At 38.4% G+C, this 26,788-nt stretch overlaps 8 non-coding genes across 8 annotated transcripts; all 8 read right to left on the reverse strand.

The window, feature by feature from the left end:
* Nucleotides 1-374: 374 nt before the first annotated feature.
* Nucleotides 375-448, reverse strand: trnat-agu. Its single transcript has one exon. It is a non-coding gene; the product is annotated as a tRNA-Thr (tRNA).
* A 1,008-nt stretch (nucleotides 449-1,456) lies between these two features.
* On the reverse strand, nucleotides 1,457-1,530 carry trnat-agu. Its single transcript has one exon. It is a non-coding gene; the product is annotated as a tRNA-Thr (tRNA).
* Nucleotides 1,531-1,723: 193 nt separating this feature from the next.
* On the reverse strand, nucleotides 1,724-1,797 carry trnat-agu. Its single transcript has one exon. It is a non-coding gene; the product is annotated as a tRNA-Thr (tRNA).
* A 2,226-nt stretch (nucleotides 1,798-4,023) lies between these two features.
* On the reverse strand, nucleotides 4,024-4,097 carry trnat-agu. The gene has a single exon. It is a non-coding gene; the product is annotated as a tRNA-Thr (tRNA).
* A 248-nt stretch (nucleotides 4,098-4,345) lies between these two features.
* Nucleotides 4,346-4,419, reverse strand: trnat-agu. Its single transcript has one exon. It is a non-coding gene; the product is annotated as a tRNA-Thr (tRNA).
* A 402-nt stretch (nucleotides 4,420-4,821) lies between these two features.
* trnat-agu lies at nucleotides 4,822-4,895 on the reverse strand. Its single transcript has one exon. It is a non-coding gene; the product is annotated as a tRNA-Thr (tRNA).
* A 253-nt stretch (nucleotides 4,896-5,148) lies between these two features.
* On the reverse strand, nucleotides 5,149-5,222 carry trnat-agu. Its single transcript has one exon. It is a non-coding gene; the product is annotated as a tRNA-Thr (tRNA).
* Nucleotides 5,223-5,462: 240 nt separating this feature from the next.
* On the reverse strand, nucleotides 5,463-5,536 carry trnat-agu. Its single transcript has one exon. It is a non-coding gene; the product is annotated as a tRNA-Thr (tRNA).
* Nucleotides 5,537-26,788: the final 21,252 nt, after the last annotated feature.

The raw sequence follows: 26,788 nt of genomic DNA on the forward strand, positions 1-26,788 counted from the left end.
AGGCAAAGGGATTTATGAACTGATATGAAAAAGTTATGTTTATTGTCTTGATTGTGATTCAATATTTTTGCTTCAATTGAAAATGAGGCAAAAATATGTGAAAGAATAATGGTCTCCAAGTAAGTACCCCTGGATAAGATGGAGAAATAATGCTTCAAAGACAGTAACATGAATGCAATTACTGTGGATGTAATCTCACAACCATCAGGCACTGATCGCTGCATTGATACCAGAAGAAGGTTTAGAGAGTTTCTCCTTGTGTACTTTAATAAAGGATCCTTATAAAGTTTAAGGGTACTGGAAAGAATTTTGCTCAAGTTGAATTTGAAGAGACATTGTTCTGTAGTTTCTAGCAGACAATTTCCTTGTGATGCAGGCACTGCTGGGATTTGAACCCAGGATCTCCTGTTTACTAGACAGGCGCTTTAACCAACTAAGCCACAGCGCCTCTGGAAAAGTCAGCTCATATTAAAGGTTGATTCACACTAGAGATGTGCCTGAAGACAAAAACATTATTTGGAAAAGCACAAATAGTATTTCATACAGGTACTTTCAAAAGTATTTGTTTTCGAAAAAAAAAAAAAGAGTCAAATACCAGTATGCAGGTCGGTTACATCGCTATTTCAGTCTCTCTCTTCTGCTCCACTGTTACGTCTATCAGCAGGTCTCAATGAGGGGGGTTACATCCACCTGCTACATGATGCACATTTCCTAATTTGGACATCACTCCCAGAGTTGGGGGTGTTCACCAGAGATAAAGCTGAGCTACTGACACATGCAAAGTGCTCCCAAGGGACTCTCCATAACCTGTTGTTCCCCTTCACCTTTCCACAAAGTTAGGTTGTAAAAAATAGGAAATAAATGAAAAGTGCAAAGCAAGAATCACCTTTGAAGTTTTTCCCCACACATTACGGGGTGTGCTGTCTCTGTGCTATGGGTGTATAAATAGGTACAGGTCTGTGTGCAATGAGTTGATGAGTAATGGTTTAGCTCAGTAGTCAGTGCAGTTGTCTATGATCTGGGAGACTGAAGTTCGAGACCCACTGTGGGGATTTCCTTCTTAAGGTAGTTTATTCATGAACATTTATTATAATGCTTTAATTTTCTAAAATTCAAAGCGTAATAAAAACAAAAACGGGATTTTTAAGCCTCTTTCCACTTTTATTCGAATACAAATACAAATACAATCATTTTGCTGCCTCAACAAATACAGATACAAATACAAATACTGGACCCTCTGCACATCCCTAATTCACACTGAGGTGAAAAGATTTATGAATTGACATGATAAAGTTATGTTTATTGTCTTGATTGTGATCCAATATTGTTGCTTTGGTTGAAAATGAGGCAAAAATATTTTTTTAAAAAATGTTTACCAAGCAAGTACCCCTGGATAAGATGGAGAAATAATGCTTCAAAGAAAGTAAAATAATGTGTAAGTAGCTCTACAATGATCAGGCACTGCTGGGATTTGAACCCAGGATCTCCTGTTTACTAGACAGGCGCTTTAACCAACTAAGCCACAGCACCTCTGAAAGAAGCTTTTCTCATGTTCAAGGTGCAGATACACTGAGGCGAACAACTTTATGAACTGATATAATAAAGTTGTGTTTATGTCTCGATTGCATTGATCCATATTGTTGCTACAGTACAAAATAAGGCAAAAATATTTTGAAAAAAGATAGTCACCAAGTATCCCTGGATAAAAGAAGTAACAATTCAAAGGCACTGCTGGGATTTGAACCCAGGATCTCCTGTTTACTAGACAGGCACTTTAACCAACTAAGCCACAGCGCCTGTGAGAAATTTGATCTTCTCATGTTAAATTAAAGGTCACGTTCACAATTTTTCAAGTCTGTCATAAAACAATATTCAGTTGCCCATATGAACATTGAAACCATTTTTTTTCGCTGTAATTTGTTTACATTCCTCCTGTTCATACTGACCTTTAGAAGATTTTCTCCAAATGCACTTTCAATGTAAGTGATTGAGGATAACATCCACAACCTCTGTTTTGTGCAAAAATGTATTTAAAAGTTTATCTGAAGCTTTTATGAGGCTTTAAATACATTTTTGCACAAAACAAGGACTGTGGATTTTGCCCCCCATCACTTACATTGAAGGTGCATTGAGAAGGGATCTGCTAATAATGAATATGAACAGGAGGAATGATTACAGCAAGCAAAACCTGTTTCAGTGTTTATTTGGGTGCCTGACTATTGCTTCAAGACACACTTGAAAAAATTGTGAACCTATCTTTGTTTGAATTCAGTCAGTTTCGATGGATCCACTGAAACTTCTCAAACCACTTCTGCAGCATAATCCACTTCTCCACTGTCAATCTGCATGATGCCAACATATAGCTAAATATACAGCTTCTGTATGACACTATCATTCTCTTCAGTGAAGCAGAGAAGTACAGATATACTGGTGAAACAATGATTGTTTGGAACATACTGGGCATACGGATGGACAGAGGAGAAGTGGATGATGCTGAAATTTTAAATCCAGGGATTCAGGGTACACTGTGTCTCTTCCCTTTTAACAGGTTTGAAGTTTCTCAACATGTCAGACTCAGCCAGAACTGTCGATGATGTGAGGATGGTTGTGAAGTCTCACAGAGAGTGTGATCACAGAGGATGCGGTCACATTTTTTGACAACTGTGCAGCAAACTTTGAAATGATCAGTTGTGTTTTCATGTTACTTAAAAGGAACATCAAGTTGTGTTTGTTTTGTTTTTTTCACATTTTACGTCTTGTATTTGCAGTTTTGGATGTTTGTTAGGGACTGTGCAAAAGTGGGGCGAGGTGTGCAGGGCAGAAAAGGGAGGGTAGTCTAATTTTTCTTCAGTATACTGTATGCATAATAAAATGGCCACCTGCCAACAAACTGTCATAAGTCATTAAATTACAGATATTAGTCGATCTTCCCAGTGGCTGTAGGCTACATTTGCATCTTGCTCTTTCATACACAGTAGATCAAATCTCTTTTCCCATCCTTTTCTTTTCTCATCCTATTCTTCTGCCACAAATGCGCAAACACACAAAAATGCACTTGTTCTCTCTCTTTATAATTGTCCTTCTCTGTTACACTCTTACCTGCACTCTTCAAATTTTACTAAGCATTTTGGGCTTTGGCTGTCTCCTTCACTGTCTCTCAAACTTGCAGACTACCAGCTTCGCCATAGCTGGTAGTCTGCCAAAACTCTTACTTTTCCTCCCCTCAGATTCTCCCAAATATCAAACAGGTTTGATATTAAATTTGTGCAGTTCTTATTGGGCTATTTATATAACTTTTAGCTCTTTAGCTAAACTGCTGAAGCCTGAACTATTTCTGTCATAGAAGCCTGGAGTGTTAATACTGGTGCATTACTTTTGAACAACTATCACCTGCCTCAGGAGTCCAGTTATGCTGTTCATTTAACAGAAATTAAAGAACATCTGGCAGCCAATCAGAATTGAGCATTCAGAGTGGCCATGAAATTAATAAAAGTAAGTTGCTGCAGAAAGTTGCGGTGGTTTGGCTTTTGGTAACATTCTTTTGCCTGCATTAAAGTGATAGAAATTTCATTTCTCTGCCAGAAGCACTGAAGCGAATAATGTATATTTTACATTACTGCTGACTAAAGTTGAATTTGAAGACACATCATTCTGTAGTTTCCCTGTTAATCAAGCACTGCTGCAAATTGAACCCAGGATCTCCTGTTCACTCGACAGATATTTTAACCATCTTTTTTTACGTCTTAAGACTTGTTGAGCAATGTACAGCATGCTGGTGAAGACTGCAGTGGGAATATTTTTAAACCTCTGTAACTGCAGTTGACGTGAAATGAACAACAAGAAGAGTTGTGACAGACTGAAACTTGAAAAAAATTGTATTTTTACTGTGGATCTATGCAAGTGACTTAAAAGCCAGGATTCATCATATGATTTAAATTGCTCAGGTGTAGATGAAGCTAAGTATTTTAAGTTAAAGGGTCACAAAGAAGCATGTTGGTGGTGGATTTAACACAAAGTATAAGAAGGCACTGCTGGGATTTGAACCCAGGATCTCCTGTTTACTAGACAGGCGCTTTAACCAACTAAGCCACAGCGCCACTATGAACATGTTCTTTCATATTAAAGGTGGATTCACACTGAGATGAGTTAATTTATGAACTGATATGATAAAGTTATGTTTATTGTCTTGATTGTGATCCAATATTGTTGCTTCAGTTGAAAATGAGGCAAAAATATTTGAAAGAAAAATTATCAACAAGCAAGTACCCCTGGATAAGATGTAGGAATAATGCTTTAAAGATAGTAACAGCAGGGCAATTACTATGGAAGTAACCTCACAACCATCAGGCACTGCTGGGATTTGAACCCAGGATCTCCTGTTTACTAGACAGGCGCTTTAACCAACTAAGCCACAGCACCTCTGAGAACATTTCTCTCATATTAATGGTGGATTCACAATGAAGCGAAGAGATTTATGAACTGATATGAAAAAGTTATGTTTATTGTCTTGATTGCGATCCAATTTTGTTGCCTTGGTTGAAAATGTGGAAAAAATATTTTAAAGACAAATGATCACCAAGCAAATACCTCTGGATAAGATGTAGAAGACAGTAACAGGAAGTTAATTACTGTGGAAGTAACCTCACAACCATCAAGCACTGATCGCTGCATAGATACCAGAAGAAGGTTTAGAGAGTTCCTCCTTGTGTATTTTAATAAAGGATCCATATAAAGTTTCAGGGTACTGGAAAGCATTTTGCTCAAGTTGAATTTGAAGAGACATTGGTCTGTACTTTCTAGCAGACAATTTCCTTGTGATGCAGGCACTGCTGGGATTTGAACCCAGGATCTCCTGTTTACTAGACAGGCGCTTTAACCAACCAAGCCACAGCGCCTCTGATAAAAGCTATTCTCATATTAAAGGTGCAGACACACTGAGGCAAAGAGATTTATGAATTGATATGATAAAGTTATGTTTATTGTCTTGATTGTGATTCATATTGTTGCTTCAGTTGAAAATAAGGTAAAAATATTTTGAATAAAAATGGTAACCAAGGAAGTACCCCAGGATAAGATGGAGAAATAATGCTTCAAAGAAAGTAATAGAAAGATAATAACCCCACAAATAGTAGTAACCCCACAAATACCAGGCACTGCTGGGATTTGAACCCAGGATCTCCTGTTTACTAGACAGGCGCTTTAACCAACTAAGCCACAGCGCCTCTGGTTAAATTGCTTCTCATATTAAAGGTGAATTCACACTGAGGCAAAGGGCTTTATGAACTGATATGATAAAGTTAAGTTTATTGTCTTAATTGTGATTCATATCATTGCTTCAGTTGAAAATAAGGCAAAAATATTCAGAAAAAATAAAAATGGTCACCAAGCAAGTACCCTAAACACTCCCCCAAAATGGAGAAACAAAGAAAGTAAAACACTGTGTAAGTAACTCTACAATGATCAGGCACTGCTGGGATTTGAACCCAGGATCTCCTGTTTACTAGACAGGCGCTTTAACCAACTAAGCCACAGCGCCTCTGGGAAAATTTCTCTCATATTAATGTTGGATTCACACTGAGGCGAAGACATTTATGAACTGACATGATAAAGTTAAGTTAAATGTTTTGATTGTGATTCATATTGTTGAATCACAAGAAGAGACAGCCAAGGCCGAGTGCAAGTAAGAGTGTGACAGAAAAAGACCATTACAAAGAGAGAGAACAAGTGTGTTTTTGTGTGTTTGTGCATTTGTGACAGAAGGAAAAGGATGAGAAAAGAAAAAGATGAGAAAAGAGACTTGATTTACTGTGTGTGAAAGAGCCTACAGCCACTGGGAAGATCAGCTAAAGCTCAGGATGGGGAGATTCAGATATTTGAATATGAATATCATGTCTTCAACGGGATCTCAACATCATACAAATTGAAAAGAGTATCCTCTTACAAATATCTTGGTTTCTGGACTGATGATAAGCTGTGCTTCAAAAAAAGCATATAACTAAGTCACTAAAAGCAAAACTGGCATTCTTTTACAGAAATAAAATATGTTTTACCCAGAACTGCAGAAAACAAATTGTTCAATCAACCTTTTTCAGCTATGGCGATACAATTTATATGCACACTCCTGCCTCTACACTTAAATCTCTAGATGCAGTTTATCATTCAGCTCTTAGATTCATAACTGGAGATGGTTTTTGAACACATCCTTGTATATTATATGAGAAAGTTGGGTGGCAATCGTTGGCAGTAAGAAGGAAACAACACAGCACTACTGGGCAAACTTCCTGCGTATATATTTCATGTCTTCTCAATTATAGATCACATTCACACCACACTAGATCCCAGGATTATTTGGATTCTTGAAGAACATCAGGTTAGTACTATAGTTGGAAAGTTGACATTTATACGATATAATATATATATTGTAATATTTCACTCCGCACAAGTGGAACAATTTGCAAAAGCTTGTTAAAATAGAAGAGCTGATCCCTTACATACATTTCAAACATCTGTGAATGATGGTGATGTCTTTTGTTCAATGTCTTTGAATGTTGTCGTTGTTTGTATGTTTGCTGCAGATCTTGTTGTCTGTTTTTATTTTCTGTATGTTCTCTAATCAGGGCGGGCTTGGAAAATAAAGATAAAGATTTAATAATAATAACAAGGACCAAATCTGATGGGAAATTTCATGTGATCCAACTTCAGTGGGATTTGTGAGGAAGGTTTTGGATGGTGCTTGTGGGCCTGGACAGTTAACTAAAGTAGCAAGACTGCAAACTTAAAACCCTCCTGCAATTCATCCAGCACTGATAATGAAATGCTAATAATCACTCCAGTACCAAATGACTATAATGTGTAAAGAACAAAAAGTCTGAGGTTATACAAGAGTGTGATGAGTCTTAGCTAATAATTAATATAATAACCATCCTTTTCACTTTCTAACTGTTAAGTATGGCTTTTTACAGAAGACTTTACAAAATGACAAGACAAGTTATACTAATAATAAAGAGAAAACACGGGTGAACTGCAGAAATTAGTGATTGGTTATAAAGAAAATAATACTGCCCTCACAGAAAATGACTAACCAAAGGACAAAATGAGACTGAATAACTGAGTGATACCTAATACTCAGTCTGAATATTAATTAATCTGCCTGCACAAGTTGGTACAGAAATGCACATATCATCTTAAAATTTGAAAAATTCCCTCCTTACTGTGTTTCAGGAAGAAACCTTCAACTGTTTGTTAAAAATAGTCTAACCCTGATCATGGTGTTGTCTGGAAACTCATCAACTCTCTTTCTCTTTTCTTTTTGGGGTTTTTCCTGCTCCAATCTTCTTTCTATTCTCCCTTTTTACACTTTCCCTCTCTCCTCATCCTCTCCTATATGTTTGATGTGGTGGCGATGATCGGTGCTCTGCAACCTAGGGAGTTGTGCCATTCAGTGTTTTCAGGGAGTTGTGCCACGTCACTAAACTAGGTAACCAGCTACAGTTCCCATCAGGCTTTGTGTTACTGTACTTGTTTTTTCTATACGAAAAATCATATTTTCAAGTTCCTTATGTTTAGCTTCAGATCTGTATGAAGAGAACTTGATGTGATCACCACATAAAGTCACTACAGGTGTTGCAAAGTCCACCAAACAATTCTCTTTTATTCTATTTTCCTTCAACCAGCTTGATTTGTCTGACAAAGACTCAACACAACTGATTCTAAAGACTCCAGCGAAGCTCTGGAGAGGGAGCTGCACCTGCTGGAGGAGGAGGAACTCTGGACTGGCGTAGGAATCAAAAAGTAAGACAGATACATTAAAGATACATGTAAGTCAGACGGAGACGATACACAGGATGAGACATTCGTCAGTGGAACTGTATACTTGTTCAGGAAACCTCTCGTGTGAATCTGCATCATGTGAATCCATCACAGTCACAAGTACAGATGAGATCATTTTAATCCCATACAGTAAGTCTGGATAAATCAATAAATCAATCAAGTGGTCATTGTGCGTATCTTCTTAATCATGTTAGTTTGATTTATTTGACTTAAGTGTTTTGTGTTCTGTGAAATAGCCATTGATCAAAATTTTGCAAATATTTGTCTTGTTTTTCACCACAAAAACATGCTGCATGCCAGAAAAATGGGTTCCACAAAGTTACGTTGTAAAAAATAAATGAAAAGCGCAAAGCAATAATTGCCTTTGAAATTCTTCCCTACACGTTACATGGTGTGCTGTCTCCGTGTTATGGGTGTATAAATAGGTAGAGGTCTGTCTGTAGTAAGGAAAGGAGAAAAGCTTTAGCTCAGTAGTTTGTGCAGCTGTCTATGATGTGGGAGACTCCAGTTCAAGACCTGGTCTGGGTGCCTTCTTTGTAAGATATTTTATTCAGGAAAACTTGAATTTTCTGAAATTAAAAGCGTAATAAAAACAAAAACAGGATTTCTAAGCCTCTGTCCACTTTTATTCAAATACAAATACAAATACTGGGCCCTCTGCACATCTCTAGGTTGTAAGTAACATGTATCTGGCATCGTTGAGGTCCTAAACTACCACACATGCACATATTTAACTGAAATGTGAGCTGCATTTGTACAAAAGTAACAACAATAATGTAATTTGTGTGACAGTCAAATCATAAATATCGATGACATGGGTGTGGTAGTATAAATGTCAATAAATGACAGTCCAGATGATGAAGATGAGAATGAGAACAAGAAGGTGACATGTTTATTTTACCGGGCTGTGAGGTGCCGACACTGAATGATGACAAGAAGCAATATGCGCATGTGCAAAGAAATGAGATGTTAAAAAAAAAAAACGTTCTGACAGCAGTCGCATAGCGAGACATCAGATATGTATCATACACATAATATGAATAAATCAGATTTGGTTTGTTAACACTTCTGAGTCACTTGGATGCAAAAAAGAGTCAGATTTGAGCCACTTCAGCATTTAATGTGAACATAGCCATAGTTTCCTGCCTTTGCCAATCACCTGACCCTACTCCTCCCTTCACACTTGTTCCTCATTACCTTTTTTGCCTTAGAGCATATGTACCTGCCTGGTTACCCCACTCACTTGCCAAATTGTTTCTGTTGCCTTGTGCCAGACTCTTCCTCCGCCTGTCTGTCTCACACCTCTGCAGAGGCTTCTTGGAATTGTTTGCTTGTTTTGGATAGATGTCAAGTTGCTATCAGCAAGTCTGTCTGTTGATTTAAGTAAACACCTTTTATGTCTTGACTCTTCCTGTTTCTTTAACGATAAAGAAACAGACAAACATCTTTAACGATAAACTTCTAACTATTAGAGACAAAATTCATCACCTCCTGCCCTCAACAGGCACTGATTTATCCTCAAACCTTAGAAATAGCTGTAAAACCTGATTATATATTTAGACTGTTTTTCTCTAATCGACCTTCCTGTGACTGTCTACATAACAAAAGGTCTATTTGAGGATTTTCAGCCAGGATTTAGAGCACATCATTGCACAGAGACAGCACTGGTGAAAGGACAGAGGATCGGACAAAGGACTTCTCTCTGTACTTGTCTTGTTAGATCTTAGTGCTGCGTTTGACGTTATTGACTATCACGTCCTATTACAGAGACTGGAACATTTAATTGGCATTAAAGGAACCGCATTAAGCTGGTTTAAATCCTGTTCATCAGATAGATTTCAGTTTGTACACGTTAATGATGAATTGACATGGAGTTCCACAAGGTTCTGTGCTTGGTCCAATACTATTCACCTTATATATGCTTCCTTTAGGTAATATTATTCAGAAACACTCCATTAGTTTTCATTGTTATGCAGATGATACTAATTATATTTATCAATGAAGCCAGATGAAACCAACCAGTTAACTAAACTCCAAGCATGCCTTAAGGACATATAGACCTGGATGACCTGCAATTTTCTGCTATTGAACTCAGACAAAACTGAAGTTATGATGCTTGGCCCTAAAAACCTTAAAAACACTTTATTTAATAATATAGTTACTCTAGATGGCATTAACCTGGCCTCCAGCGCCACCATAAGGAATCTGGGAGTTATCTTTGATCAGGATATGTCCTCTACCTCCCACATAAAACACTGCTTTTCACTGCTTGACGCCCACGCCTGCTATTATTATTGTTATTAGTCATATTTCTATCATAATTATTGTTGTTATTATGGTTCTCTGTGTCTCTCCCCCCTTTCTCCCCTCCCTCTTTCTCTCTCAACCCAACCAGTCAGGGCAGATGGCTGCCCACCTAGGGCCCTGTTCTGCTTTCCACTGTCGCCAAGTGCTTGCTCACGGGGGAATGTTGGTTCTCTGTAAATTAACAAGTACAGTCTAGACCTGCCTTGAGATAACTTCTGTTGTGATTTGGTGCTATCTAAATAAGATGGAGTTGTCTCCTATTAGGACTACTTCCTGAGTGGGAGACTCTGCTGCTTCTCTTCTCTTCTTTTTCTTTTCTTAAAACAATATGGTATTGCACTAATGCAGAAGCATTATGGTCATTAAATATTTTTTTCTTAGTTGTATCATGCAGTACAACTGAATCTACATTTGTTATGTTTTTTCACTCATTCATGCAGGTTTTCTGTAATATGTCCCATGTCTCTATGACTTAGCAGGATTCAAATACTGAACAAATGACCCAAACAGGATAGTGGCATGAACAACCTTAAAAACACACACAGCAGCCCACCAGCGAGTAAGTGCAAGAACCCAAGGCTGAGGCAAAAAGAGCTTCACCACTCGACAAATTCAAAAAAGGGAATAGAATATAAGACTTACTGCACAACAAAGAGAAGCACAAAATAGGACAAGTTTTGAATAGAATACACCACAACTAAAAATGGTCATACATTTGCAGGCAATCTCTAAAAATCTAAATGATTCAAAAGGTTTATTTCCATCAGGTCATGTTTTGATATCAGTCTTTCAAAATACGAGACTTTAAAAAGATCTTATATCATCATGGGATCTTCAGATTCTGAAAAAACGTAATTAGGTACAGAAAAACTGAAATGGAGGATAAATCCAGATTTTGTAAAGCTATAAAGAACAAAAAACACTTTGCCACAGTCCAGGGACAAATAAAATGCACCTCTTGTACCATCTCCTCTCTGCTTGACCTGTGATGACAAGGGTCAATGGAAAAGATTGATTTGTGGGTAAAGTGAGAAGAAACTAAAAACAGAAGGTTCGCAGTGAGGACTATAGGGATGCGTCCCTGTAGAGTGGTCTGAGTGTAGGGCTGGAGGTGAAGACTGGGGCTCAGGATGAAGCTGGGACTTGGGGAGAAACCTGTGATCGTGCAGCGGCTGTATGAGTAAAGAACAAGGATAACAAGAAACCTCAGACCGAGGAGTGGAGCTGTGCGAAATCTCGATGTGAGAGTTTGGTCTGGGAGATAAAGCCGATGCTGGATTCAGGCCAGGCGTTGAGGGCTTGAGATGAGCTGTCAGGACTGTCAGGACTCTCAGGACTGTCAGGATACCCTCAACATATAACAGTTCTTTCTTTTGTGTGATTCTTTGCCATTATCAAACAGTAGAAATTTCCACGATTACGCAGCATTTTTTTATCCATCTTTTTTACATAAATGCAATTCAGGTGAACCCTTGTTTTATTTTATTTGCTCTATACATTGAATTAAAATAGAATAGTGTAAATTAATAATAATTGATAATAACTGAAATTAACTTCAGAGTTGTTCCCTCCAAAGTCCTGCCGAAGTCTTTTTTACAGTGTGTTTTGGATAGGCATATTTTTCACCAGTCTCCTATACAAAAAGTGCCAGAAAGCTGAGTTGAACTGTCTCAACTCTTAACTCAAGACTTTAAGGATTAACCAGTTCAAACAGCTAGATTTCTGCCGAAGGAAACAGAAATCATGTTTGTATTCACTCTGTACATTCCAGTTGCAGATTGTCTGTCTCTTATTTTAATCCCTCCTTATAAACTTAGATACTGGTCCACTATTCTTATTATTCTAATGACATGCTCTGTGAAGTCTGAGGGTTACACTTTTAGCCACACTTTTCCTCTCGCACCACCAGCAGGTTGACATTTTCGTCTTTAATTGAAATTTCTTGGGTTGTCATATAGTTTATTTACAGACATTCATAGTTCCAAGATGATACATCCTAATGACTTTGGTGATCCCCTGGCTTTTCCTTTAGCACCATCGTGAGTTGACATTTGTGGTTTTGAGTGAAATGCCTCAACAACTATTGGATGAATTGCCATGACATCTGGTACACACATTCATGTCCCCACACATTCATGTCCCCCTTTTGAATGAATTGTAATCACTTTGGTGATTCCTTAACTTTTCATTTAGAGCCTCCATCAAGTCAAAAATCTGATTTCAATACGATGGTTTACAACCAAATACTTGCATTGAATGACATTCCCATCAGCCCCAGATGTACTTTATGCTTATGCGCTCATAAGCAAATGCTAAATCTTAAACTAAGACTTTAAACATGGCAAACATTATTACTATTACTACATCAGCATGTTAGCATTGTGAGCATGGTGGCATACTGATATTCAGCTCAAAGTGCCACTCCGACCGCGCATGTACAAGGGGTGTAAATGTACACAAATGTGACTGAAGTCTGTCCTATCACCTAGCCAATTTTATCCCCTCACAGGCTAGACATGATGGCACCAAGCCCTTTGGACAAATATGACCGTAGCCCATGAGGGCTCAGTCTGCTAGTCCATATTTGACATTTTGACTAAAGTGGTTGCTTTAAGTGTTCCAACGCTCTCTGGGTAGAAGAACAGATACACATTTTGGAGGCGTCTCAGCTCAGATTTGGCAGCACTGTAAGTTCGATAAACCACTGCCAATATGTTTGGCATGAATGCTCGCTAAACTCTACTTATAGGCAGGAAGACATGTATACAGTACACAGTACTGTTGTGCCTTGAGGAACAACAGACGTGCTCCTGGTGTTCATCTTCTGCATTTACAGAATTAAGCGATGCATTGGAAATCTATGGAGCACAGCACACGACACAGCAGGCCTTTGAGTCACTCGTCAACAAACAGAAGAGTATTGGCTGCATTCTGCGGATTACTCACTGAGACAGATGAAAATACAAAAGCCAGTTGGAACAGATTTATTATAGATTATGCTGTCAGACACTGAGCCACATATATAAATGACATACCTGGAGAGGTGGCAAATTGGGATGATTGATTGCAAACATACAAATACAAAAGCAGGCATGTGGACAGGCCGGTAAAAATGTACACACAAAGAGTCATACATACATGTTTATACACACATTCACAAAAGATATATGCTCTTGTCACCGGTGTTGATATGGCTTTTCTATGCACTGCCTATAAGAGTAATGACTGAGCTGAGACAGTTTTCATGGAATCCATAGACACCTATACCTATCTCCTCGCCTTCATACACTGCTCATCTGTCTTTCCTGCTGAAGATTTCGGCATGATTTCCTCCACAGTGTAATAATGTCTGCCTGGGGAAGAGAGATGAGCAGACTCTTCTGCTTGTGGTGTGTTTGGTCTCTTTTTTTCAGCATTAGGTGAACTGAAAAAACAATTAATTCTAACCAGAGTACGACAGCCTGATAAACAATTCTGATCCTTATAACCTTAAATTTAAAAATCTGTGAATCAGCCTTTTCTTTGCCTGTGATATTCAGACTGAACCCCCGGTTTGGGAAGGGGTGGTTATTTTGCTCTAATGAATCACTGTGACTGATTTAACTGTCCGTGCAACATCATTTTCAGTCGACACAAAAGCTGCATTTGTGGTGTCAAGGAACATTTATGTGGGCATTTATCATGCTGATCAAAGTAGCATGCCATTAGCAACCTGTTGAGCTCCATTTCTGACTTCATTGTTGCTGTGTACTCCAACCTGCATGGCCATCAAGTCTCTCTTTTATTTGATTTTCCGTCTAGAGGTTTTCATGCATCTAAAAGTTTGGGCTTTTTCTTCAGCAGTATGCATAAATTAATTTTCAGAAGTCAATCCTGAGCATAACTAGACAAAATACAAAATGCAATCAATCCAAACAGAGAGAACACCAACACTGGGAACAGTAGTTGATAGCACATCTGCTTGGATCCACTCAGGTTTTAGATATATTGACACAGACTTGTGGCAAAACAATGGGTCCCTCCTCAAGCCAATTAGACTAATATAATTTGGACCTGACTCAACTTGGGTTGTCCTGAGTCTTGGTTACAAAGAACCAAACAGAACCTACAATTAGATCATATCTCCATTATTGCAAAATACAATAAACATACTCTTTATTGCATATAACTTTGTCTGAACCCATTTTTCTCGCCAGTTGAATGTTTTTCCAAAACACATCGGAACATCAGAAAAGAAGTAGTGCCTTTATTGCACTGTGTTTCTAAGCTCTATCAGTTGATTTACAACATCCTTGATAACTCACTTTCATCAATGCTTGTTATCAACACGTTTCTTTGGATTCTGGCTCTGGTAGAGGTGGATGACATTCCCATCCTTAGACTTTATTGGCTCGGTTGTGTCTTCAAACAGCCAACAACCATCCACAAGCTTGTTGGACAAATCTTTGAGTCCTCAATTAAACTTTTCTTTTCCTGTTAAATATGATCTGTGATATTCTAAATTAGATGTAAATTGGTACTGTCTCCACACGATACAGTATCAGTAAACAGTGGCTGCAAACAGTATTGATGGTTGTATCAGTCATTGTATTGGGCACTAAGGATTAGTCTTGCATTCAAGAACATTGTACATTTTCTGCACAGGTGTTGTGTAACAAAAACATTTTCCATCATTTTAAATATTTATTTCAAAACACAGTTTATCATTTGGACCACAGCAAAATAATTATAACTTCACAAAAAGAAGGATGAGAAAAAACTGAACTGAGCAATCAAGTCAACAAATACATCCAGAGGAAACTAGCCAGATTGATGTACACTAGAGTATGACACTCAGCAGCCAATCACAGCTGGAGTAACCCTGCAGGCAGCCAATCGTACATGTGGTTCAGTACAGTGCACACAGCTACGGCAACAGCTGCGTCTGTTTCACAAGAGACAGAAAACTTTCTGAGTCATTGATGAACCAAATGAGCAGCCTGTTCATCTATCCTCCTCTTAATCTGCGCTGTCTGCAGTAAAACCTTATCTCTTGCAGATTTACAAATAAAAAAACATCATATTCTTAACTGCCTTTGCTCAACCATGATCACAGTGATGCTTCTTTGGTAGTGTTGATACTTTTTGCTGCCCTTCAAGGAGTGCATATTGTGGATTTGGCGTTGAAGCAATAGTTCGACATTTTGGAAAATGTGCTCATTTGCTTCCTTGCTAGATGTTAGATGACAAAATTAATACCACTTTCATGCCTGTATGGTAATTATGAAGCTACCTCCAGCAGAAAGTTATCTAGCCAGCCTGGCTCTGTTCAAATGTAAGAAAATTTGCCTAGCAGAGGTTTTTGATTGTGATTTTGAGATTTTTAAAGCTTTGTGCATCAGAGTTTTAGAGATGAGATCATGCATAGGAGAGAAATACCTACAACTGCAGCTTTAGGGCATGTGACACATAACACACAGCAGAAACTCAGTTTTCCCTTTCAATGGCTGCTTTAATGACACCAAGAAACTCAATCTGGGGCATGAAGTAAAACACTGGGATGGGCCTCAGCAGGCATCTGCCATCGACTCCACTAGCAGTACTCCCTGCTAAGATATAACTCAACTCTTCAATTGTGAAATGCGCTTAAGTCCACAAGCAAGATCAAAGCATTATTCCTGTGTGCTTTAGATTTTGTTGCACTGGAGAAAAATAGAGAATTTACCAAGAATATAAACCAGGAATCTTCATTGTTATCCTCATTGGAATAAGAAAAGATTCTTATAAACAAATGAAATAAAATAAACAAGAAAGCGTTTATTTGCGATTAATTTCTAATCCATGATTTCAAAGGATACTGAGTACTGCAGAGGCTGGCTGTGAGCGGAGGAGGATGCAGCTTAGAGAAAATAGAGGATATACGAATATTCATTCAATTTATGTAGAAGAAGAAGGAACACATATTTTGTCTGAAACATGCTTATATTTAAAGCAAGATTATGCAACTATTTTACCTTAAAATAACAGCTTCAAAATCATTTTGATGGTACACTGACTTGTAATAGGGAGACTGGCAGCTCTTTCTTTCCCACTCTGCGCCCTGAACACCTGTTCTTGCACTATGTAACTTGGGTTGAGCAGGTACGATCACTTTTGAGAAATAGTAGTTACCTGGACGTAACTCCAGGGTTTTCAGTTAATAAGTGACACCTGGTTCACCTGATGAGTCCTTTGGTGAATTACAATCACTTGTTATCTTGCAAATATCTAACTATATCGTTATCAACAGAACTAAGATACATACTGGCAGACACCAGACTGTACTTTCCGTGGTGTGAGAAGATGATGTGGATCATTGTGGATTGTGACATAAGTCAGTCAGCGCTGTGTAAATTAATTGCTGTTAGCAACTATATTTTAGCACACAGCTGCTGTGGGTTCAGATGTTGACAATCACAGAAATAAGTTCAGCCAGAAGCACAGCTAGGGATGTCACAACAGTAAGTGTTGAAGTCTGTTCCCCTTACTGCAAGGTAAAATAAGTTGTTAGGGCTGCCTGTTGGAGATGTGCTGTTTGCTGAAAAAGCAGTAAGAGCCTGTCATCTGCAACTCTTCATCAAACATCTCACTGTGGCTGTTTATGCTTGTACTTTTCCTTTCTGCAATATTTATAACTGATCCGCTGAACAAACAGCTCCAGTTCTTCACAATAAAAGCCTTCCGTTAGTTTGTCACCGGAAAGCTTTTAATATGAAGCAGCAGTATCAGGAAATGTTTTCATCAGCAGTAACTTAACACGGCTCTGATATGGCTGAAAGTGATCAGGAAAAGTAAAATAAGGATGATATCTGAAAGTAAACAGTAACACAGGGGAGTTATTTCAGGCACACCGGCGCGACCAATAAAAATGTTTAGTCACATTTGACAGATTTTTGTCACTTGTGGCAGGAGAGGCCGCTGTTGATGTTGCTCAGCAGAAGTTACATAGTCTTGCTTTAAGCAATTGATCATTCCTTTAAAAGCATGCCAAGCAACATTTCCCAGACACTGGTTCTGTGTTACACTCCACACTGCAGTAGACTTTGGAGAGAGTAAGAACATTTCCTTTCTCAGATAATTGCTTATTCTGTATGTGATGAAGGAGGAAATGCAGGTATACTGAGGTAAATTATACTGCACTGAGGTAAAGTGTGGATGTAAGTGTGATTGCTGCTTATTTTTATTTTTTTTTTCTTATTTTCTCCTTTTCTCACTGTGCTTCCCTAGGCCAACTCCACTGTTGTTATGGGAAATGTATATTCACCATGTGATTCCCCTGATAGCATGTTGTCGTCAAGGACGACAAGGTCTAGTTGCAAGTGCAGAAACAAGTATGTGATCCCTCACTGGCTTCCCAGCGGCAAACACAGCTCATTGTATTTGACAGACTGTAAGATCAAACATGAAGTATAGGAGAAAGGTGAATATCTGCAGTGGTGAGTAAGAAGTTTGACCTACTGTAGGAATAATATATTTAAAAGCAATCCTACCAGTGAAGGAGGTAAAAAAAACTCGTCAGCGAGTGCTGGACTAAACTGGAGATATTAATTTGCACAGTTTTTTGTTCCCACAATAATTTTTCAGTGTTGCTGTACAGCATTTCAATCAATACAATCTTCATCAGGCGTATAACTGTCGGAGCACAAAACAACGAGAGGATTCTACTCTTTGGCAACAAAAACATAATTGGACATAAACTACAGTTTTGCACAATATCAATATATAACATTTGAGTTGGAGATGATTTGTACACATTTTTGTAAAGATTTTGTACAGTTAGCAAAGCAGCACTGTTTGGAAAAGAGGTAATAATTTATGACAGTAACAAAGCTAACTGGCAGGATTGTGTGAGCTGGGTGTCAGTTAGATGGCAGCTCTTGCAAAGAGCTTCTGAGACAGTTGGTGGTCTTGGACAGGTGCTGTCTCCCAGAGGAAGGCATTTTGAACAGGTGATTGCCGGGGTGGAAAAGGTTGGTGACAGTCCTTGCTGCCCTTTTCTTCCCGCCGGTGGCATTAGACTTGTCAATGAACGGCTGCTCAGCAGTGCAGGCAATGCTCAGCGGCTCGGCATCGGGGCCAGAGGTGGCCTGCTGATTGATAGGTCTGGAGGGCATCTGAGCATCTCAACTAATTATGATTAATGCCTCTGTGTCTGCTGGATCACAATCTGCAGATGCGTGAAATTAACTTTAATTACTCTGTTTGTACAGTTCAGTTGTTTTTGTTTTGTCTGATAGAATACAGACTGAGCTCCATGTGTGGAAGCGCTGAATACATCAACCATTAAAATGGCTCAGGGTGTGCATTTCAATGCACTATGTAAATGATATATAGATCCATGGCTTCTTATTGGTTTGTTATTATAAATGATAAAAACTGAAGCTATACATATTTAATGTATATTTTATAATTTTCATCTTTACTTCATAGTTTTGGAAACAGATACAGATATGTATCTGTGTTCATATTTTTCTGTTGGATAAAGATGTGTAATGAAAGCTCATAAAGAGGTTCAGATGTCTTTTGCATGGCTTGAAAACTTTTCCCTTAACCGGTCTAGGTTTTTTTAAAAAAAAAACCTGTCTACCTACCTTATAGATGGCCTCCTGGGTGTGAACATGATAAATACTCTTTTAAAGCCACATCAAACCGCATCATTTCATGCTGACTGGCTCAACGTTGCATATATCACACTTAATGGAGTCATAAGATCCCATGTAATATTCATGAGCTCCTCTCACATTCAGGCAGCATTATCAAAATAGGCTGAGTAACTTTTCAAATTCTAAAATCGATTCTGGGTCCCAGAGCAACATTCATAATGGAAGTTCAGGAAGATATAGAGAGAATAGATAAATTTCCTACTATATTTCTCCCAACAGGACTTTTGGGGCCTTTTTCATTTGCAAGAAATCATTGTGTGCTTTTGTGTTTTTGTTGTTTCCTTCCTTTAGGCTGTAATAGAAATGACTTAAGTCAGCTTTGATTTGCATTTTGTGTGAAAATTCAGGAGGCTCATGTCGCTACTCAGCATGGACACCCATTACATTCGAGTCATATCCGGAGATAATCCCTGTAGGAGGTAAATTCCTGCATCGCACGAGGTCCCCAGGTAATTCCAGGCTGTTGTAAACAGGGCATTTGCCATGAAGCCAAAGACATGTGTGTAAATGTAAATGTTCTGCCTGCCATCAGTGTGTTGATTTCATCTTCTAAGAGAAGGACAAAAATGAGGCAACACAGAACAACAAAAACAAAAACATTTTTATTCCTGCTTGTGAATTAATGGCTGTGTATATGCATTTACACCGGGATTTAAATAAAAATGTTTTAGCTGTATATAAATCCAATTCAAATGTCTAAGATGCATGTTAATGTGTAAAATGGAGTTTCTCACCTATCCAGTGTGACTGACTATAACACTGGCACAATTTATCACCTCCCAATTTGTTATTTCCCACAAGGGTTTTGCATTGCTTTGCAATTTTGCATCTCATGATACAGTTCAGGCTTCAGAATTTATGTTCTCCACTGTTTGAATTCATATTAACATATTTCAGGGTGTTATGGTGCGCCGCTTTACGAGAGGAGAGGTGCATTGTGGGAGGAGTGAACATTGTTTACTATTGAGCTCGAAGCAGAGTCCCATGGAAAAGGAGCGGCAGTGAGAAAAGTAATTTACAGTGATGAAGAACGCTCTCTCGGTTAATGTTTCGGAATAAATGCTTCAAGGCAACAGTGTGGACCATTTGTGGAGTTAATCTGTGGATTTATGGACAGTAACTGAAGTTGAAGGCCTTCCCTTATGGGGTTATTGTTGTGCTACGTCAGGTGAAGTTAGAGTCAGCCATCTGGGCCTCGGAGGTTATTCAAATAGACTCCTGTGTTCATATGAGCTATGGTTAGGAGACTACGCTGTCAATAGCATGCTTTGCATTGTCTATTTGGGTTTTAATGAATGTACATATCAGATGAGGGCTCCCTGATCTTGTTAAATTTTGTCACCATGTTTTGAATGTGAATGTGTGAAAATGGAGTCTGACCCACATGGAAATTAATTTATTTATACAGAAATAAATCTTTAGTCGTAGTGTATAAAAATATGGACCTGAAGTAGTTTCTTAGATTAAAACCCCATCCCAAGATTTAACTTTTACTCTTCTTTCTTTCTATCTGTGTCCCTTTCTCTGTCCTTCATTTCTCTTTTTTTATTCACACATACCCACACACTTCCCTGGTAACACACATATACAACATGCTGAAATTACTCACTTTCACACATGCACAGAAACGCATACAGATACAACATAGTATATATACATAAGTCTCCCATAAACAACTGTAACTTCTGTTTTGTTTTGCTTTGCAACAATATGGGTTTTGTCTTATTAGGGTTGTTGTCTGTACATTTTTCCGCTGTGTTTGGTAAATTTATGCCATCTTTTTGTGGTCTGTCACATTTCACTAATAAAAAAAAAGCTAACCTTACTACAAATACCATAATTTCATAAATTAAATCATCAAATCAAAGTATTCAACCCATGTTTTATTACAAAAAACTGAGCCCAAAGTTGAGAATTTGGTGTGCCAGTAACTGCTGTTTTTATAATGTCACAAATAAATAAACAAAAACTGTGGTTTTCATGGAATGTACAAACACTTTTAATGGCTTTGAGAATGTATTAAAAACATTACTGCACCAATGTCACCCAGATAAAATCCCTCACAGTTTTTACACGTTCTAATCAAAGTGATTTTTTTATTTGACAGCACAGAGCTACAGTAGGTGAGAATTTGAGTCACTTGATAGTCAGTATACTCACTGAATTCCCTCTACATGGCATTTCCTTGACATTTATATTTGTTATAGTGAGAGTACAGTGCTTTCTCTGCTTCAAAAATCTGCACAAGAAAACTCCAATTCCCACTGAAACTATAGATATATACAGATGTTAATCTATTATTATTGATTTTTCAGAGAATATTAATGACATCTAGTAAAAAACAGCATTTTCTGTGATGATGTTGCCACCAGAGGACCTCAAATACTACATCGATGTCGTCTTGCAACAAGAAAACCACAAAAATATGCAGGCAGCACGCTGACATTTTGTGTTTTATAGATAGTTTGCAGTGTAAATATCTTTGTTTAACCCCCCAGTCCCAGTGTCCTGTGACTTCATACAATGTTATTGGTCTTCTTTACCACCAAGACTCAATCTCTTACTCTCCTTAGGGAGAATGATGATTGGTTGATTGCATGGATTTAAATAAAAACTGAGCTTAAATATTCTTCTCAATACACATGACAGATTTAAACTAAAGCTTAATTACATTTTCAACCTTAAAAAGTGGATTTACTTCTAGATATACAGTATGCCCTTGAAATTAAACATGTATCGGGGCAGATCATACACATCATTGGATTTATTTTTACGTGTTTTATCAGAACAAATGTCACTTTGAAACGTGTGGCGAAAAACAGAATATATTGATAGAGTGGAAAAGAATTATAAAATTATGTTTCATTCAAACAGAATTCACTAAATTGTGGTCATGATGAGTTGTTAAAGAGACTACTAAACATTTTTATCAACATGCTGTTTGTCTTTTAACTGGACATGACTTATTGTAGTGTCCACTTGTCCTCAGTATGCCCTTGTGATTCAGAGCACCATCATACAAGATAAGAAATGACCCCCGAACATAACAGATAAACTCTCACTGTGGGCAGGCAGATTAATCAGGAGGATTCTGCAGGAGGCTCCGATAAGCATGAAACAGTAGAGTCAAGGAAGAGTTGTCTCAACAGACGACTGTGGACATAAAGGAGCTCACACATTATTATAATTGGTCAACAAATCCTTTGACTTGCCAAAATGGATTTATCTCACTTCTTGACTGTTTAACTAGCTTTTCATAATTGATTAAGCCCTTCTTTAATTTACGTTAGTCCCGCTGAGATCATGAAGCTCAATGAAGGAAGACCTGGTTAAGACAGCAGCAGCAGCAGCAGCAAGATTAAGATGTGCCTAAGTGTGATTACAATCTTGATCTTAAGTACTTATTCATCCCAACATTATGCTTCATATCCTTAGTGGTGCCTACAGTATGTCAGACAGAACATTAGACTTTTATTGGAAGTGGGATGTTCTTTTCCGTTACAGCTCCTAATTTGTAATTTAAAATTACATTACATTATTTTTTTAGCAGCTTAAGTCAGTATCAGATACATCAGCATCCCAGGAGCTGGTTGGGATTCAGTGTTTGAGTAAAGAACATTTCAGTAAGGCAGATGCTTGTCAAGACAAATTACTGTATATGCATGTGTAAATTTACTATGGGGCCTGGCAGGTATCTATGGAAACCCACTGCATTCGCTAACGGACAAAAAAACTACATTAATTAGATACAGTACCAATCAGTTCAGACACACCTTCCCATTCACTTGAATGAGAAAGCGTGTCCAAACTTTTGACTGGTACTGTAAATTACTTACAGTGTCTCATAATTATGACTTAGTGTGTTTTCAGACCTGCACTCTTTAGTCCGGTTAAATCGGTATCCGGCAGGTATGAACATAGTAATAGTACTCGGGTGTGGACCAAAACGACCTCACCAAGGCTCATTAGAGGAAATGGTCTCAGTCCAGTCCTAAACAAACTCTGGAGCGGAAACGTGATCCAACCCAACTACCGGGCGTACTCTACGAGGTTGAACTAAACGGCTCCTGTGGCTTTGCATACTGGGATCAGGATGAGCAAAGTCAACAGTTGCTGGCAACCATCCAGGGAATGCATCAAGGTCGGACCTGGACTAGCGCAACAAAGGATGTTGTATTTGGCCAGAGGATCTATTCAGGACCTTCTTCCTGTGTTTATGTTCTATCTGACCAATGAGCACAGTGAACGTTCTCACGTGGCTTGTAGTGATACATTTTGGTTTGCTTGGATTTTACTCAGTGTTTACCAACTCATCCACTGGTTCAGACCAGAGCAAACGAGCTATAGGTTTGAAAACGCATTTAGTAACTCATAATTACAATAAAAGATCTCATAATTACAAGATATATCAATCATTATCATTATCAATCGGCTATTTGAGAAGACAGAGGCATAATGGCGCTTCCTGATTGACTTTCTCCTCCTTGGTTTGAGACACTGGGAGATATTAATGTGACTGAATAATGTGGGTGTTTATATGAGGTTGTTATCACATTATCTCGTAATTATGAGCACTTTTCTTGTAATTATCAGATACTAAGTCATAATTACGAGATGAAGCCTCCAAATTTTTTTCTTTGGTGAATGCAACGTGCTTCTGCAGGTATCACTGGTAAAATATTTGACGCACACTAGTGATTGACTCTTGAGAACAAATTAGTAGTTTGTACTCTCAAATTCGTTACACCTAATTTAGTTTACTGCAGTATTTATTGACACACAGCAGTTTATCTGTCAACCCAGCTCTTCTATGCAGCGTCTCTGCTGGTTTTCTGGCAACCTCACAGTCACAACAAGACTCCAAGGAAGGCTAGCTGTTTCCCTCTTTCAGTTCTCATGCTAAGCTAAGCTAATCACCTCCCAGCTTTAGCTCTGAGCTTGTCATCTAATGCTTGGCAAGAAAGCAAATAAGTGTTATTGGTTTAACTGACAAATTAAAAATAAAGTGAACAAAGTTCAAAGTTCAAGTGTTAGCGGCAGGCTAGCTTTGATTGTGTGCCTACAAATTACATTTTCGCTAATTAACACAACTGGGATATCACATTTATTCTGTTTGCTCCCTTCACTCCTTTCTCTTTTATTCTTTCAGCACTTACATATTGGTGGCCATATTTGGCTGCAGGTTATATCAAAATTATTGAAATATTATCAGTGATACCTGCTTGGCTCCGTAGTATCTTTAAACCTTCTTTCATCTTTGTGCCTAGCAAGCTGCAACTATCCAAAAGGGAACCATGTCTGCTACCTTTGCAGTAGGACATCAAGTCTTTTTGGAAAGGGAAAATAAGAACATCTGGCTTCTGACTCCCCAGACTCAGACTCAACACACACATAGACATACATGCACACACACACACATAAAGGAGTTTGGTTTTGTCCCTCCGAGGGAGAAATTAGAGGTTGGCCTGGTCCATCTGGGAGACCTCTTACTACCCCCATCACACACACACACACACACACACACACACACACACACATACAGCACAGTTCTCGATTGTTGCTGAATGAGTCACCACAATTTTAAAAGGGAACTCAGCAGCATAAGATCCAAACAGAAGAGCTCAGGATAAAAGGTCAGCTCATACTCCACGACAGCCCAATTTTTTTCAGTCCTCAAAAAAAGGTCAAGCTCCCTCCTGGTCACCACAGCAACACAGAGCTCATGGAGGGAACAAGGTATCGTGAACAGGAAAAAAAAATACTTAACAGCCTGGTTAAGGGTCAGTTCTGATACACGTTACTCTGATGTACAGGTTTGAAGATCTAGAGATCATTAAGACTCCTCTACAGGGACACATCTGTCTTCTTTCACTTGCTGGTTTCTGTTGACAAAGCCAGTTTTCGTTTTTTTTGGACCTATGGGAGGGAGAGATGACCTTGTTAGCCAATCACCACCCCATGATCCACTCATATCTGTCAATGACAGCTTGGGTTTGAAGCAATTACCACAACAGTACATGAATCTGGCTGATAGAATCTGATAAAACACAGTTGTTTAACACATTGTTCATTCAGAGGCATTAAAGGCTCTTTAGTCATATTTTTACATATTTTTACATAGTCATTAAAAAATGACTATGTACTGCAACTAATGTACTGCAATTCGCTTGTCTTGAATTCCCAGACAGTGTATTCTGTATAAACACACACACACATCATCTCTCATCTAATGCGTGCAGTATCTAATGCAAGTAGACACATGGAGTGGTTCAAAACAGACTGGGAAACAGCTCAAATCTCTAGAGACAGGAAATACAACTCTCAGCTCACATATCAATGCCCTCAGCACAATTTAAAGTTGTGTGTTAACGCTTGTTTGACAACCACATTTCCAAAAGTTTTCATGAAAAAGCGTGCACCCAAAGTGAGCATCACTCCGAAGTAACAATGAATCTCAGAGTCAGACATGGCAGCAAGTATTGTTTTCTTTGATCACAGTGCATAGAAGTAATCGAGCCATTTGGTAGCTACTGTGAGAGGTTAAAAACAGATGATATATTCCTAATCCAGTTCTGCCTGTATCTGTTGTGCATCTCTGTATGCAATATGAAGATAAAAGAGAGTTTGGAATATTTTAGACAACCTGCCATCTCTGTCTCATAGAAATTACTTTTTTATATGACTAAACTGCTTTCCCAATCATGATGCATTGGCAAAGATGATCGCTGGCTGAATTATGCTCTAAGTTTTTGTATATATATCACAGAGTCACAGGGAGGTGGTTGGGGTGGATCTTTGTGTACAAGTGGTTAGGTTAAGGCAATGAAAAAATGCACTTTCTCAACGGACCAGTGTGTAGGATTTAGGGGGATCTATTGGCAGAAATGGAATATTCATGGGTATGTTTTAATTAGTGTATAATCACCTGAAAATAAGAATCATATAGCTTTCGTTACCTTAGAATTAGCCCTTTACATCTACGTAGGGAGCAGGGTCTCTTCCGTGATGCTGCACCACCATGTTTCTACAGTAGCCCAGAACGGACAAACCAAACACTAGCTCTAGAGAGGGCCCTTCATGTTTTTTGTGAGTTTCGCAGCCACCGAAGGTTCTCCTACATGTTTGGAAGAGGAGGGTGAGAGGTATTCAGTTGGTTGCAGGTCTCAGACTTTTGGACCCTAATGTACATACAAATTTCAATGAGTGATTGTGTGCATGTGATTAGAGGAGAGTATTAATCATGAAGTCCAGAAGAGGACGGAGCCTGTGTGAGATAGAACTGCACAGTGTTGCTGTTTACCATAGTAACCTAGATAAAACACTGTACTTAAAACTTCATTTTAAGCTATATTTTAAAATATTAAATACTAAATTATGTGACTTTCTTGTAATGGTAAATGGCTGTCATACTAAATAACATCAATGAAGACTGGACCAAACCTGGATAACACAAGGAAACTTGAATATAATGTGATTTCAAGTAGTCCAGTACAGTATACCATGGCTATTGGTACTGGACCGCCTCCAACAGAAACCTTATGCATCAGGGCTATTATATACAAAGGAAAGTGAAATGTAATATTAATAAACTGAGACAACTGCAAAACCTTGTCTAGCAGTCAAACTTGGGCCCTCTCATACTCTCTTCACTTCATCTCTTCTACCACTCACTATAATTCATGTTGCATTTTCCAGAACCAGCCTTTTCGACTTCCTTGTAAGCACATTCACCGTCTATTTCATCATATTTTAGCTAGACGCCAGGAAAAGCACAGCAATGGAGGCACTCTGAGCAATTAGGATGCCTTGAGGTGCTTTACAGCATGAAAGTTTAATTTCAGGAGAGGAATTTAAGGAAGAGTGCTGCTAGCCTGACAGAGAAGATCATCAGTCGACACATTCAGCAGAGTTTAAAGTAAATGGAGATGTACCAAGACGCTGTTTTGAGACATCAATATTCCTCTTGCTAA

Source organism: Thunnus maccoyii, chromosome 7 (assembly GCF_910596095.1).
Source record: "Thunnus maccoyii chromosome 7, fThuMac1.1, whole genome shotgun sequence".
NCBI lineage: Eukaryota > Metazoa > Chordata > Actinopteri > Scombriformes > Scombridae > Thunnus > Thunnus maccoyii.